Source organism: Anas platyrhynchos, chromosome 5, assembly GCF_047663525.1.
Source record: "Anas platyrhynchos isolate ZD024472 breed Pekin duck chromosome 5, IASCAAS_PekinDuck_T2T, whole genome shotgun sequence".
Classification (NCBI taxonomy): Eukaryota; Metazoa; Chordata; class Aves; order Anseriformes; family Anatidae; genus Anas; species Anas platyrhynchos.
This window is the reverse complement of record NC_092591.1, coordinates 14,505,001-14,521,786: the sequence shown is the minus strand read 5'-3', so window position 1 is coordinate 14,521,786 and position 16,786 is coordinate 14,505,001. Positions and strand designations below refer to the sequence as shown.

Below are 16,786 nucleotides of genomic sequence, written 5' to 3'. Positions count from 1 at the left end.
AGAAAGTATCAGTCACAATTAGAGTTCTGATTTTCTGACCATACAGCTGTAAAGTGTGGGGGTGTTCCCGGTGTTTCTGAGCTTGTTCTGGATGTGTACAGAAGCAGCAGGAACCTCAGGAATGTTGTCCCATGGAGGCACAACAGGGTTAGGCCATACTCCTAGGACAACTGTATTTTATGCAATGGAGTAGGTAGCTCCTTGTGGACTTGCAGCACACATATGTTGTATTGTATTGTCCATGAATGCCTTTGGAGAAGCTGTTGTAAGTCTTTTTAGTACCTAATTTTTCTTGGTTTTCTTTCTCTTTTTTTTTTTTTTTTTTTTTTTCTTCTGAGCCTGTGTAGTCCCATCATACATAGAAATCTCTTTGTCTAGGCTTACATAACTTATCTTTTGTTGTCATTCTTTAGTCCTTAATAATGTATTTGGGGAAATACTAGAATAAATTGATATTTAAAATTTAGGAGTTGGAAATAGTGATGAAAGAATTGAGGAAAAAAACGAAAAACAATTCTTGAGTGTCTTAAGGGGAAGCAAATTGCTAGGAAATTAGTTTTATCTGAAAGAGGCTGAGGCCACAGCTTTGAGATTTATTTTTTTTTTAAAAAAAAAAAAAGAAAAAGAGATTCCAGATAAACACTTTGTAGATGTGTTCTTGGATTCTGGCTTTCTGTTGTCTCCTGTAGCCTTTCATCAGATTGGATCACTTTCCTAAATTAAATGACTTGTCCGGTGCCCAGAAAGAATACTTCAGGCCTAACTCTGGATCCAAGACCAAAAGTGAGCTGTTTTCTGGTCCTCGCTAGATCTAAAAGTTCTAAAAGACAGCAGCTGCATGCAGTTGAGCAGTTTGCATAGGCTGGCACTTTTGAGTAGAACCATGTGTGGAACACCCCAAGAGGCCACAAGCATGTGAAAAGAAGGCACCTATCTCCTCCCATGTTCTAGTCAAGCTTGGGTCTGCATGCCAGGAGTATAATTTATTGTTGCCTTTTAAATTTTACTCATTATGTGAGACACTGTCAAGTCAATCTAATATCAAAACTGAGGTTTTGTAAATCAACGATGTATAAAGCCTGGCAGCAATAGAAAAGCTTTCATGACATTAAAAAAAAAAAAAAAAAAAAAAAAAGTCTGAGGGAATCTTAATTTTAAAGAAGCAGCATTTCTCTGCATTGTTTGTTGCTCAAACATTGCTGTATCTTCATGTGTGAAAAACAGGCAGGGAACCCAATTAGAAGCAGGCACAATCAATAAAAGTGAGATTGATTTCCCCCCCTTTTAGTCTGAGTTATTTATAAAAAAGTAAACAAATGGTGTACATGGGGAGATGCAACTTTGTTGTCAAGATAATCCTATGTCTTCTGAGTACAGCTGAGAGTAGTATTTCATCCCTTTTTATATAAATGAGATTACTAGACTTTATTTTATCGCTTCTTTTCATGCAAATATTTTATATTCCTTGTGCATGTGCAATATTGAAAGTAATTTTTGGTCTGCAATTCTTTAAATTATTGGATGTGCTATTTGGAAAAGGCAGGAGATCATCAGGCCCTTTATTTGGGGCTGAGCTCAGGTGTGGTAACCAAAAGATCAAGAGATCTTTGAGATCTGCTTTGCCATTTGGTCTTCATAATGTTGCTGTTCAGTTAATCCTGGAGTACTTTGGACTGCACTGCTTTGACTTGCAATAGATTAAGGCATGTGGTACTGGGGCCAAACTTTGTGGATAGACGTGATGAATACCTAGTTAAAGTAACAACTCTGTTGAAGTATCTGTACTTGAGTCCGATGACTATCTGAAGGTACTTAACGTGTTTATATGGAACTGGAGGTCAAATCTCTCATGGATAGAGTTAATTGCATTCTTGGTTTAAAAAACAGACTTTTGAGAACCCTTTTCCCTAATTGCTCGTTTCTAGTTATCAAGCCTTTCCATTCCCTTTCTACCACTTGTCTCCTTCCCTTCTAGGTTCTCAATCAGCCCTTGAATTTCTCGCTGTCCTCTCTCTTACCCACTTCTGCTCTTTTACCATCTTGCAGCTGCTAATTCCATCATTTTGTCTCATTCTGAGAGGCCCAAGAAAAAGGTATTTTGTCAGCTTTTGTTCTTCTCGGTCCTTTGCATACAGAAGCAGTCAAAAACACAGCTTTTAATTGAGAGAGTGGCTAACCAGAAAAACTTCTATTTATCCAAGGAACTTGGACAAATGCAGTGGTGCTTTAACCTACTGTAGGCTCAAAAACTTCTAACAGTTTTCCATCATATTAGGTTTAAGTTAGTTTTTTAAACAGTTTTTCTTTCTGCATTTACCTATGCTTCTAAGGAGATGCAAAAAGCTAAAATTTTACAGAACCCCACAAGTCAGGCATTTTGGCCCGAAGTGGTGAATTATATGGATTCACCAAATGTTGGGACAGTTCAAAAATAAATGAGGTAGTGGTTTGTATTGTATTCCGTGTTCTTGCCTTTATAAACTGCTTCAGTGTTTATCCAGAAAATGCAGACCTCTATGAATAGTTCTTTGTTTGGAGTTTGAACACTCTCTTAAATAAACTCTTCCTATTAGTAGATGCCAGTGACATCAGATTGCTGTACCATGTTTAATTGGAAGTGGCAAGCAAACACTGTACAACTGCTTCTAAAAATGCCTGGGAGCTATTTGAAAGCTTTAGCATGTTAGAGGGGAAAATGGCCTGGTTCTATCTCCCTTTCTTGAGGGAGGGAAGTGGGCGTTGAGAGGGGGGAAAAAATACCCTTCCCGTGCTCCAGAACTCTTCTGTCTGTATCTGCCTGGCCTTTGGGATACGGCTCATTTTGGATTGATTGAATTTCCGTGGATACCCTTTCTGTGATGTGATTATTAAAGCAACCAACTACTTGCTAATTGACAGCCAGTTTGTTCAGGTGCTATTTATTTTTAATTGGATATAAGAGAGCTTGGCTGTCCTAGTGCACTTGTTGTGTTTGCTGTAAAATAATGTACTATGCGAGAACCCAAAGTAATAGCCTTAGATATTAAAACAAATTTAGGAAAGGGCATTCCCTGTTCTGAGAGCTAACTGGTATCCTGTTGCCAACAGTAGGAAATGACATTTATAGTATCTCACAGTTACAAAGCCCTCAGATAAGTTACCTTTATATTTCCTGGCAGGAGTCCTCCTGGCAAGGAAGATCACCTTTAGTAGGTTCAGAAACTATTTGCTTTCAGTCTTTAATATTAAGTAAGCATTACCTCTATCACTTCAAAATATATATTTTTAATTTTTAATATTTAATTTTCAATTGTTTGAACACTGTTTAGAATATTGTTGAAAAAACACATGGTCAAGAAAAAAGCCTGGTGAATGGCACTGTAGTCTATTCACATTCATTGATCTCTCTTTTTACGTCACATCTCTTACCACAGTCTGAGCGTTTACCCAGCAGTTGATTAAATCTATTAGAGAGCTGCTCTTGCTTAGCTGCCTAAGTATTGTGGTTTTAGAATTTCATGACGAGTCTGTAATTAATCCTGCGGTGCAGCTTTGGCAATTTTCCGTATATCATTCCAAGTGGGAAAAGGTAGCAAGGTTACTGTATGGGACCGTGACTACTATTTAAGCACTTTCAGCGTTTTGATACTGAAGGGCTTATAGCACCATTTCATATATAAATGACAGAGGTAAATATTCCTTTAGCCCTATTAACATCAAATTAAAGCCCTTTTCCTAGGAGATAATTAGTTGATATCCCCATTGAAGTTCTAATTTATTTTGTAAGAAAAGCCTATAATTGGACATTGTTCCCACCCAATACTGAAGAAATCACATGCACAAGTGGTCGTTTCTATTCCAGCAGCAGCACATGCCTCTTCTCAATGTAAGTTTATTTGTATTGCAGAGCAGCCTTTAATTTCTATTTATTATGTGGTCTTTTGTGGCCTGTGTGTGCAAAGCACCACTTCACAGTCCAGAGGGTGAGACCACAACCACTACACCACAAACCATCCTGGGACTGTAGTGTATCACCTCCGAGGTCAATAGACAGAGAATAATAGAGATGGAAAGGGGAAGATGGAGAGAATCAGTCCTAAAGAAGAAAGAGTAAAATAAATATCCAGAAGGATTTGGAGACTGTAGGCAATGAGAAAAGAGGAAAAATTGCCTGGCATACTCCAAAGAGGGATTATCAGGAATGATTGCAGGTTAGCAAAGTTATACCTATTGAAAAATGTCTTCTGGTGTTGAACTCGATTATGCTTAATGCTACAACCCTTTACTCAAGTGAGCTATCCCACTGGCAGCAGATGGACTACTTCTTTGAAAACCCTTCTTTATATGAGTTTTCAAGCCCCTTAAACTGTAAAATAGTCTTGTGAGAAAAGAAAATGAGGTTCCAGTAGGGAAGACATTTAGAAGTGGTCTGGATAAAGCTCTACATAACTAATTCTGGAGGACGGTCTTGCTGTGGAAGGCAGAAGACTTTCATGAATTCTTTCGCAAACTGTAGATCTGAGTGTAGGACTAAACTGAAGGAGCTGGAATTATCCCATTGCTGTTAAATGTCAGCTAGTTCTGTCAGGAAATTATGGCAGGAAAAATAATATATATATATATATATATATATATATATATATATATATATATTCACTTTGTTTATTGTAAAGTTGTCAAAGAAATTAGGACCATGGGAGAAAAGTAGCATGCACCTGTCAGGCTCCTGATTGATACAGAAGGGGCAGCGGGGTGCTGGCATGGGGTACAGTTCACATGCAGTCCGTAATGCTAGTGAGAAGGAATGGAAGATCAGACACGCCTTACTCTCCTAATTAAAATATCTGTATTGAGATACTCCCTCAAATATGTAATGAAGTGGCTTACTAACATTGTGGTATTCTTAACTTGTGAGATACACAGTGACAATTCGCAACAATAAAACTCTTACAAAGGTTTAGAGGTTAGGTTCATTTAATTTATTTATTTTTTTTTCTTCCTTGCAGGGAGGAGTCAAAACTGTTACTTTCCCCAGATTTGCCTAGAAATAAGTTCTTTTAAAAAGTTAAGTTTTGTCAAAAGTAGAGGACAAAGAAAACCCAGAACCAAGTTCTTACTTTTGTCTCTATAGACCAAATGTAAATGGGACACATGATCTATCTGATTCTCTAGGTCAGTTTGTCCACATCTTTAAACCATACAAGACTTGTGTCGCAGAAAAGCCAGTGGCTTGAATATAGTTGCAGTTTTACTTTGGGATTGAAAAGCGTTATTGGAGCTATATTCAGAAACCTCTGTCTCTTCCTTTAGCCAGTACAATCATTCTCTCAGAGACCTGTGTCTGGGATTAATATTTTATGCATGAAATGTTTCATGTACAGTAGTGACATAATAAGAAGAGGCATTTTATTAGTTTGTGCATGCGAGAAGAATGGATTACAGAAACAGGAAGTGTGTAAGGACTTGCCTTAAGATGCCATTTTTATTAACACCTAAGTTCATCGTTTTAAGGCAAGCATGGTTCATGCTTTTTAGTTTTTTATTTTATTTTGCCAAGACCTGTCTAAAGAGGTAGCACCCCATTTATTCATGTTCTTCATGCATATCTTGCACAGAAAATAGCCCATGTGGAAAGACAGCAAACAGATAGCTGCAGCTGTTGCCACTTATGCTCCACAGCACAATTTTAGGAATTAATGGTTTCTAATCCTGAAAATAATATAGATACAGAATGGTGTTACATTCCAAACTGCCAGGCTGAAGTCCCTTGCTCTTATTTCATAAATATGTTTATAAGAGTCTGCCTTAATCTCTCAACTGCAAGAAGAGCTTTAGAGATCACTCTGTGTTTGAAACTGAAGTTATTGACCTTTGGAAACTCATTGGTAGCCAGGGAAATATACTGAGGTATCTCTTTGTTGAAATATTTAAGACAATTGTAAAGCACCAGAGCTACTGTGAGATAAAGCTCCTTCTGGTCTTGCCATCTATTTCACTGACTGAAAAATGCAAATGGTTTTGGCACTTTTGTGCTGTTGTTGAAGTGATGGAATACAACATGGTTGTCTGACAATTGCAGGTTATTAAAGACTATTAAATTGGTAATCCCTGGGTAATAGAGGTAAATCTCTCTTCAGTAGCAGCAACAGGATAACTTTTGTCTAAGATCATTATTATTACTTTATGGTTTAGTAAAAACGATCTGCAAATTGTTCCTGACCTCAGATTTTTCAAAAATCATGAATCAAATCCCTTTTCTCTCAAGACATGAAGCAAAATATTGTCCTATCTGTTGTCTTTTGTTTGAGCTCTACGGGAAGTCTCTATTTTCTAACTCTTCTTTGCAACTGGGGAGGTTTTACTTCAAAAAAAAAAAAAAAAAAAAAAAAAAAAAAAGGAAAGAAGAGGAGGTACTAGCACGAGCTGCACTCAACAATATGAGTGTAATGATAGAATCATGAGAATTGGACACATTAATACATAAACTTTTAAACCTTTCATTCTAGTATGTTCTTAAGCTTGTCTCAAATGGATCAAGTTATTCACCACAAATGTACAAGTTTGGGAAGGGGAAAAAAGTAATCTTATTTTCAGTAGTTCAGATATCCTGCACTTCCTGATGAAAATGAAGTGACATGCTGGTGCATGGTGCTTCTGCAAATCAGGCTGCCATTCATATTGCATCCAGCTACCAAAGCAGGGTGACAGTGACAGGGTATTGACAAATAAGATGCCTTCTATTCCATCCTTGTCTTCATGCTACATTAGCTTTACTCTCATCAGGAGATGCATTATTAAAATAAGTGATATTCAAGATGATGGAGGGAGAGCTACTGTAGGGAGCTCAGTGTTGCCAGGGTCATGCCAGTCCACTTGTTACTGAAGACTTGCATCCATCTTCCTAGTTTTATCCCTTTATTGTAATTTTTTTTGTTGTTGACCTTTAAAAGTTAGTAGTTTGCCTGTTCTATGTGCAGAAAGTTTTTCTTCCTAAGCTAAGCTTTTATCATCTCAGTTCTCTTTTCTCTGGTATTGTTACTGGCAGTCACTGGCCATATGAGTACTACAGGCCACTCCTATTCCCCCTGGTTCTCACCGGTACCCAACACTGTGCTCTGTAACATCCTGGGAAGTGGGAAGGAAAGAAGCATCCCAGAGCTTGAGACATTGTACTGCGCTGAGGGGGTATTGTTCTGCAGTCAGCAAAGCACTCAGGAGTTCTCTTGTTTATTTAGGACAGAATTTCAAAAGGGCTTAGATTTCTACTGGCTTCCAGTTCTCCTTCAATCACACGAGGGAGTCGCGTGCTGTATCTCTGTGGAGCATCAAGGACAATGGTACTTGAAACTTGCTCCAAGTTTCAAGACAAAAGACAAAACTTGAACAGTAATATGAGGGGGACAATTACATGCTCTGTTCACTGCGAATCCTTAAATGATTCTTCATCTGTTTTTGGCAATTCAGGGGATTCTCCCTGAATAGTAGTACGGAGGACTCATTCAAACTGTCATGAGGTCAATCAATGTGATACTGCAGTCTGTGCATTTCAAAATGGGATAATACATAAGGTCCATGGATGCTTTTTAGATTCTGTTTTATAAAACACTTTGTGAACAAGAGCAGGCACCAATGCTAAATATCGCACCTTCAAGGAAAACTCTGAGGCCAAGCCCATTACAGGATCTCAAGCATTACACCAACCCATCAGAATAGATGTTAGAGAAAGTTTAGAAAAGAAACAGATCGATGGGCTACTAATACAGTGAATTATGTACATTCTTATATTCAGATGAACAAGCAACTAGCAGAGATAACAGAAGGAGCAAGGTCATGCTTTTGTTCTGACTGGCTAGGCTGTGTTTAATAAAATCTTATGAAGCTAGGCCAGTTTGAAAAGGAAAATACAAGACTGCCTAATGTCAGATTTTTTGAAAACATCAAGCTGGAAAAGTACAAAGATTTAGAGAACATTGCAATGGTCCTAAGAAAAGATGATGAAAGCAAAATCAGTTTTAAGTACAATGCAAAGCTCAAGCACAAGCAGGAAAACTGAAGACTGGGAAGTATAGTAATGAGATGAGAAGTGTGTGAAACAACAGAATCAACAGAAGAATGGAGAAGTGAATTGCAGAAGACAAAAAAATCAATCCATGACTATGATGAAGTTCCAGGAAGAGAAACTGTAGGGGATTAGTAGCAAAATAAGATCAGATAAGGGAGCATAAATAATATATCAGCAAGGAGAATGTCAAGTTAATCTTAGAACCCTGAATTTGCTTTAGAGAAGGGTGGGGAAAATCCTGAACACCGGCTGGAATGCAGGCATGAAATGATCCCATGGCATTCGCCTGACACTACGACAGAAGGTTTTCACGGATCATCATCTTGTCTCTCACTTACTGCAGCTCTGGTGTTCGGCTCCGAGAGCAACTTGGGAAATTTGTTCTAGTGATGTTCCTCTGTGTTGCCTCCATGCCTAGCCTCCATTTGCATGGTATTTATTTCTTCGTGTTTCAGCAGGGTGAGGATGAGTAGCTTGAAGATGTGACCATCAAAGCTAATGGTGGTTCTTACAAGGTCCATCTCAATGCATAAATAAACTGAGGCTCAGCACTGATTTCTGCCATTGTCCTTGGTTTTGTCCACCATGTGTTTTTCCATTGGATTGTTTTATGAGCGAGGCAGTTGTTTTACAACTTACTAACATGGACATACCATGACAGGGAGCTGTCAAGCCATTTTAAGTATTATTAAAACCTCGCCTCAAGGAATATTTTAAATCAGATCACATTATAATCAGTGTGGACTTTGTGTTTGTGTACTAATGTCATATGCTCTTGCATCTTTGCCTGAAAATAGTTTCCTTAACTCTTGTGTTTTACTCTAGAGGTCTCCTTATCTACACAAACTCATACTGACCTCACCCCTTTTCATAGATTTTGTGACCTGACAATAGTTTTTGGCAACTCTCAGAACAGCATGTTGTGTTGTTCTCTCACATGCATTGTTTGAGGTGGGGAACAAAAAACAACAGTAAAAAGGTTTCTGTGATAATTCTGAACTTCTTAAAGAATGTAAGGCTCTGAGGGGCTGTTGTGACAACTTAATCTAACCTCACATATAGGCAGCAGTGGTCACAGAACTTCCTTGGGTGATTCCTGAGTCAAGGAGTATCTTTTAGCAAAGCTGGCTGGATAATCTTGATTTAAGGATTATAGGCAATGAGAGAATCTCCCTGCCCTGTGGCAAGATGTCTCAAAATTTAATTGCTTTCAAAATGTTATTTTGACTTTGAATTTATCCATCTAGCCACAGGTTCTGCACAGGATCTGATATATATCTATATGTTCTCTCTCTTTCTCTCTCTCTCTCTCTCTCTCTTTCTCTCTATATATATATGTATACACATATATGCTATATATATAGCATATATATATATTATAGTGAAAGATGTAGGGTTCTTTCACTATCAGCAGTCTTTCCTATTTACATAACCACACTCTGACCGAAGCTCGCTATTATCATAGAATCATAGAATCATAGAATATCCTGAGTTGGAAGGGACCCTTAAGGATCATCAAGTCCAACTCTTGACACCGCACAGGTCTACCCAAAAGTTCAGACTGTGACTAAGTGCACAGTCCAATCTCTTCTTAAATTCAGTCAGGCTCGGTGCAGTGACCACTTCCCTGGGGAGCCTGTTCCAGTGTGCAACCACTCTCTCTGTGAAGAACCCCCTCCTGATGTCAAGCCTAAACTTCCCCTGCCTCAGCTTAACCCCGTTCCCACAGGTCCTGTCCTTCTTGATAAACTAAGTACTCAGCACCTCTCATCTCTGGCAGTAATGCAGGGTTTCCAGGCTTTGGGGCTTCTTTTCTGAAGTCTTTTAAGCTACCAACTTTTTAACAATGTGGTCTCACCACGCCATGTTGTCTGAACTATTTCTTGTATACTTTGAACCTGTAACCTGTACTCTGTTCTTTTACAGAATCACACAGAATTTCTAGGTTGGAAGAGACCTCAAGATCATCGAGTCCAACCTCTAACCTAACACTAACAGTACCCACTAAACCATATCCCTAAGCTCTACATCTAAACGTCTTTTGAAGACTTCCAGGGATGGTGACTCCACCACCTCCCTGGGCAGCCCGTTCCAGTGCCTAACAACCCTTTCAGTAAAGAAATTCTTCCTAACATCTAACCTAAAACTCCCCTGGTGTAACTTTAGCCCATTCCCCCTCGTCCTGTCACCAGGCACATGGGAGAACAGGCCAACCCCCACCTCTCTACAGCCTCCTTTAATGTACTTATACAGAGCAATAAGGTCACCCCTGAGCCTCCTCTTCTCTAGGCTGAACAGGCCCAGCTCCTTCAGCCGCTCCTCATAGGACTTGCTCTCCAGGCCCCTCACCAGCTTCGTCGCCCTTCTTTGGACCCGCTCAAGCACCTCGATGTCCTTCTTGTAGCGAGGGGCCCAAAACTGAACACAGTACTCGAGGTGCGGCCTCACCAGAGCCGAGTACAGGGGGACGATCACCTCCCTAGCCCTGCTGGTCACAGTGTTTCTGATACAAGCCAGGATGCCGTTGGCCTTCTTGGCCACCTGAGCACACTGCTGGCTCATATTCAGCCGACTGTCCACCATCACTCCCAGGTCCTTCTCTGCCTGGCAGCTCTCCAACCATTCCTCTCCCAGCCTGTAGTTCTGCTTGGGGTTATTGCGCCCCAGGTGCAGGACCCAGCACTTGGCCTTGTTGAACTTCATACAGTTGACCTCAGCCCATCGGTGCAGCCTATCCAGATCCTCCTGCAGAGCCTTCCTACCCTCGAGCAGATCGACACACGCACCTAGCTTGGTGTCATCTGCAAACTTACTGAGAATACAGTAAGAATACATTTTAAGAATACACTTTCTGATGGTGTGAGGAACTCTCAAGCAGTTGCATGTATTTCACCAGTAATGTGTAGTGTGGGTGTTTTTGTCTTGTTTTTTTTTTTTTTTTTTTGTTTGTTTGTTTGTTTGTTTGTTGTTCTTTAAACTTTGTGGAATTGGTGGAGGAAAAAATGAAAGTAAATGTGGTGGACTGTTTTCCCTTTTATAGTAGGAAAAACAGAGGCCTGTGGGTAGCACCTGATCAGCTATGGTAAGTTCTTGGCATTCTGCACATGGTAAAACAATCCCTCTTTTATAAAGAAAGAAAATAATACAATTAGAAAGGAATTAAACAATATAAGTTTTAACCTCAGAGGTCAGTGCTTTCTGTTGCAGAAAAGATTGCCATTCTAGCACAAGGTTTTAACCTTTGTTCAAGCACCTAGTAGCCAGTGTCATATAGACTGAACCTCATTTGGGATGAAAGCCCTTATAGTGGTTGAGGGGGTAAATGTTTGTGATTGCGGGAGCTGCTGATATTTCAGCACTGTGATGAGAAGACAAGAGTATTCAAAGTGCTCTCAGGCCTGCACTGCAGCTTACAGGCCAATATTAACATAGGTTATGTGAAGGAGAGCAAGGTATTTTAGAAAAAAAAAAGTATGTATTTCTTATTCCCTCTGCAAAATCCTTTTGGAAGCAAAGCAGCAAAATGGTTATTGAAAGCAGAATAGATACTGGCTATGGTGTTGAGCTTGCTTAGATAGTGTATTAAATAAGATAACCATCTCAGATCTCTGGGAAAGTTTTGCAGAAGTGTGTTAATTGTATTGTGATGAAATTTTTTTGGTGATGAAGGCAAGGGTGTAGTCTCTGATATTTTACTAATCCCTGGAAGAAGGGGAAATGAGAGAGTAGGTGGAACACCCGGACTGCAGTCCAAGTCACCTCCCAGCCATCAGAGATGATGAAAGTGTTTGTACTTGCAACTATCCATTACAGTTTTTATTTTTTCTTTTTCACGCTGCTTATTATGTCTTTAAATTAATAATAATAATAATAATAATAAAAAAAAAATCCACCTCTCTCTGGACAATAATCTCCACTTTCTGTAGTGTTATTTTATCAAGTTATATAAGCTAGGATATGGTCTCACTGAATTATAAATCCCCAATATGGAACTTCAGCTCTATTGTCATCTTCCATGTTATCCTGCCAGATGTATTAAGGTGCGTGGGGAGGCCTTAAACCCAGGGGGATTGTTAATTTCTCTACAACAGCCTTTTAGTGCCCGGAGCTTTATTCTCTGAGTGTGATGCTAAATGATAGTCTAAGGAATTTGGGCAGGGAAGCCAGCCCTCAATTAAATTGGAAGGGGACATGACATATGAAAGAAGACACTGACTTCCTTATACTTGATCTGACAGATTTTGAGGCTGTTGATCTAAAACTCACCCTTTTCCGTACACTGTGGAAGATGACAGATGTTCAGAGGGACCTAACATGATTAGCGTTTTTGCTCTGGGAGGCAGGAGAGGATGTTATGATTTACTTATATTGTTGATTCAGTGTGCTTTGTTCAGAAGTTTGTAGCGAATGCTGTTGTTGCTTTTCTAAACTAATGCCTGAATCCTATGCTTTTTTTTTTTTTTTTTTTTTTCTTCCACTAGAGTGGCTTATTTTGGCTGAATCTGGAGGGTTTCACACCTCAGCTTCAAGGCTGTGCCTCCAGATCATATTGCTACCAGTGGGATTATTTTTTCACTGTCATTCACCTGTACTTCAGGCAGTCAACTAGGGTAGGCCTTATGCTTGAAATAGCTCTGACTTGTTATTTTCTGTAATGATGCACAAGGCAGAGAACTTTATGGGGACACTAGAAATATAAATATCTTACCAATACAGGGCAGTTAGGTGTTTTGGTTCCACAGTAATTGTCTGAGGAGCAACTTGAATTTCAAGTAGGTTTTGTATTTCGTTGTGAATATTTCACATACTTCTAAGAGACAGCCAGAATCCATAAAGGTCATGTACTATTGTTGATTCTGTGTCATTTGTCACAAAACAGCCAGCTGCTAGGATCCCCCTATGACCAACATTACCTGGCAGCTCAGATAGTTTTGGGAGGGCCATGTAAGAAGCAAAGGAAGATCAACACAGAGATGACACTGATGCTGGCAGAGTGTCAAAAGACCTGTTCAGAGACAGAGACACTGTTGTCTCTGTTCTCCCCAGCACCTGCCCAGGGCTCATATGAAGTTAACCATTGCATGATAGGAAAACTCTTGTGCCTCAACAAGACTGCAGCACTAATACCCCCTACTCCATGAACACCAGTTCCCTGCTCTGCTGAAACCTCCACTTTCCTTTATCTTTTTTTTTTTTTTTTTCCTCCCTCTATGGGGGAGGTTTTAAATCCAAAGTGATAGAAAGAACAAATTACTGGCAACATCAAGAACTTAAGAGCAAATGAAAACACTCAAAAATCAATGGCAAAACAAAAATAAACAGGAACAAACCCAGCAAGCTATTCTTAAGGTAGAATATTCCACCAAAAATGCTCTTGACACATTATGATACCTGTATATCTTAAAGTAAGAAGCTGCTCTTTAGCTTGCAGGCAACATAAATTCAGTGTGTTAATACGTAGGCTGACAAGGCTTTTATTTAAATATTGTCCTGAACGCAACATGCAGCCAATGCACGTTAACGGCATGTAAATCATTGCTGTGCTATAGCTGCCTTAACCTATTTTTTCTTCCTCTTTTCTAACATTGTCAAAGTTTTGTTTCATTTCTCCCCTTCCCTTGAATAAATGCTGTTTTCAGTGCACAGCTCCAAGCTACCTCTTTATTGCCAGTTCCAGGCCTATGGTACCAGGAGTTAATCGCCCTTCAGCTACATATTGTTAACTGTGATGTGCCTGCTACCTATAAAGGAGGAAAAGGCTCCTTTTTATACCGGAGAATAAGATATATTCTGCAGAATTGCTTGGGTGGGGGGAAGCCTTTGTTGAAAGAAGGGGACTACAGCTATTTTTTATTAGTATTATAAAGAAATCCGTACTCCATTGAGAGCACATGCTGCAGTGCGAGGGAATGTAACGTTTCCTGTGCTATCAAGGCATTATTTGCAGCTTGTTTAATGAACTCAATTTCATTTTTATCTGTATTTTGTATGTAGATAAAGGAACAAATAAAGGAATCAAAATAGGAGATTTCTCCAGCAACATTTTTTGGGGAGGGGAAAAATGATATATAGCAGGCTCGACCACAGATATCTTGGTCACATTGTCAGAATGGACAGCTCAGTCTGTCATTCATTGCCCATGGCAGTGAATTGGGACAAGAGTTGTTGATATGACACTAAACAGAGAATTACATTTTTCCACACTGTATGGAAAACATAGATGTATTCTTGTTCTCTGTGCTTCTGAACAAGAGAACAATGCTGATAGGAGCCCACTACTTTAAATCGTTGTTGGCTATTCACAGCACTGACAATAGAAGGCAGTTGTGAACTGGCAAAAAAAAAAAAAAAAATCTCCTGAAAATGACAGTAAACCGTTTGGCATATGCTGAACAGAAAGCAGGCTGGTTTTATTAAACGATGGCTGAATTCTTAAGTAGCTGCCCGATTTGTTTTGGGGTGTGGAGTAATTGTGGGTCTCCTGTTCTCCTTCCCCTGGTCTGATTTCAGTTCTTTGCATACTGCAGTAATACACTGAAAACTCCCAGTTAAGATTTAAAAATGTTATGGCTGCTTAGTATTATGCATCAAGCAGTCAGAAACTCTTGACAAAAGTCCTGCCTCTGCTCCAGGAACAGACAGAGAGAGATACACATGGGGTGGTGATGTGGGGTGTGTGTTTTTCTTAGTTTCTTTTTCCCACTAAACTCTGTATGAGTTAACACCTGGGAGCCTTCCTACAGGGGCATGTAACTAGGCCTCTAAATATGGAAAGAGAGAGCTGATGCTCTCCTCCAGTTTGGGAAATGAGTGCAATTTATCTGTGTATACAGTGGTGAAAACAAGTTTTCAGAAGTCCTGATGACATCTAGAGATATTTGTATGGAAACTTTAAAACCGCGGCATATTCAGCTCTTATCCCAATTCTGTGGAGGGCCCTCCATGTGGGAGTGTGCTCTGCCTCTTTCTTTAAGCTGTAACTGTATTCAAGATGCTATCCTTTCTTTGTTTATTTATATTCCCATTAGCCTTTTGACTATTGCTCCTCTCACCATGTGCTTTGGGCACAGACAGCTTTGGGGCGAGTTTAGGCGTGTTGGAGCAAGCAAAGTACTAAATGTGGTCGCTGGCTGCAGCGAGGCTCAGCACGGCTGAACATTTATCTGGGTTTCTGTAGCCGCGATGCCACGAGTCCTCTAGTGCTCCCCAGGCTTTGGAAATTAGAAGTAAAAATACAGCAAGGAAAAAATCTCCATTCTGCTTCCTGGAGATGGAAGGAAGGCAGGCATGGGGCAAGAACCAGATCTTATGACACTCTGGCTACAGCTGCCAAGAGAAATGTCTCAGGAGATGTGGGGAACACGTATTTGGCATTCACTGGACTGGAGTGGTTGGAAGTAGCTTCTAGTTTGATAGCAGGTAACACCAATGTGACCACCTTCCATGGAGAAACAGTTTGGTGTGCTGTCAGTGTCTGCCCTCCTCCCTCTCCCCTTAATATCAAGTAGTTTTTATGATGCATGTAGAGGACACAACCACCTGTGTCAAAATGGGGATAAAACCCTACAAGGGACTTAATTTTATTATTTAAGGGATTGTTGGCCTGGGAGTCCTGAGGGGTACACGTGGTGCCCCATGAGGGCTCCATGTAATGACATTCCCTTCTGTCAGTGACAGTAGGTCTCTTTTTTTTCCCCCCACATCTGAATTCTTGACAGTGACAGTGTCAGAAGTGGGCTTGCTGCATTTATCACCCTGTCCTGGCACAGCAGCACTTGTCCACACCTAGGAGCTAAATTTGGTTCCTGACACTGGTCCTGCAGCAACTGAGGAAGAGCTGTGCTTGCTCGTGCAACTGTAAACTTTTACGTGTTGTGGGGGAAGCTGTGATGGGAGGCTGGGGATCCATTTTCTTGGAGAGCGAGTTGAAGCGAGCAGGAGTGTCTGTTGGTGTCATTTACTGTGCCAAGTGTACCTCTGCTTATGGGACATGGGAGAGATCCCTGTGTCCCCAGCAGCAGTGTGTGCCTCTGCCTGCACAACTAGTATAGATCTTCCCAGCGGTGACTTACTGGAAGCTGAGACAGCCAGCTAATAAAACTGATGGAGCTTTGCAATTGTGAAAAAACTGGCAAAAGAAAAAGGAACCTCTAGTGATATCTGTGTATAAGCAAAGTAATATAACATTAAACAAACAAAGCTACTGTTGGAGCTGTCCTGCATAGCCTGTCCTTGCGATGCAGTTTTGTTGCTCAGCTGCTGGTCTCGTTATCTGGAGAGCTCCCAGAAAACACTGTGTCCTTGAAGAATGAAACGCATGTACATTTTCCTTTCCTGTACATCTAACAACACAGTCTGGCTTTTTGACCTGCTCATTGGACGTGCAGAAGGTCTTCTACTGCTCATTTACAAAGGACAAGCAGAGCTCTCTGTCACCTCTGAAGTTTTCATTCGCCCTTCCCTGAGTCAAAGGAGGGTAGCAAAGCTGTTGACAGTGTTCTGGATGTGCTACCCCAGTCCTACTGATGGTACTGGGATGCCTTGAAGGGTTCTACTCTGGTGCGCTGTCGTGTTGAGAGTTAAACAGATTGTGAGAGTTGGAGGCAGGGAGGAGCATTCTCCTTGGGGGCAGGCTTGGCAGATCTCTCGGGTATTTAGCTTGCTTTTACATGATCCTTTATTGATCCTATTGAAAGCATGGTGAGACAACAACGAATGAAAAGTATGGAAGTAGGGATTTCTCTA

General features: G+C 40.3%; 1 long non-coding RNA gene across 1 annotated transcript in view; it reads left to right on the top strand.

Moving 5' to 3' along the window:
* The window catches only part of LOC140002714 (uncharacterized), a 46,541-nt gene that overhangs the window by 287 nt on the left and 29,468 nt on the right, over positions 1 to 16,786 (top strand). The gene's annotated exons all lie outside the window — the stretch shown is intronic.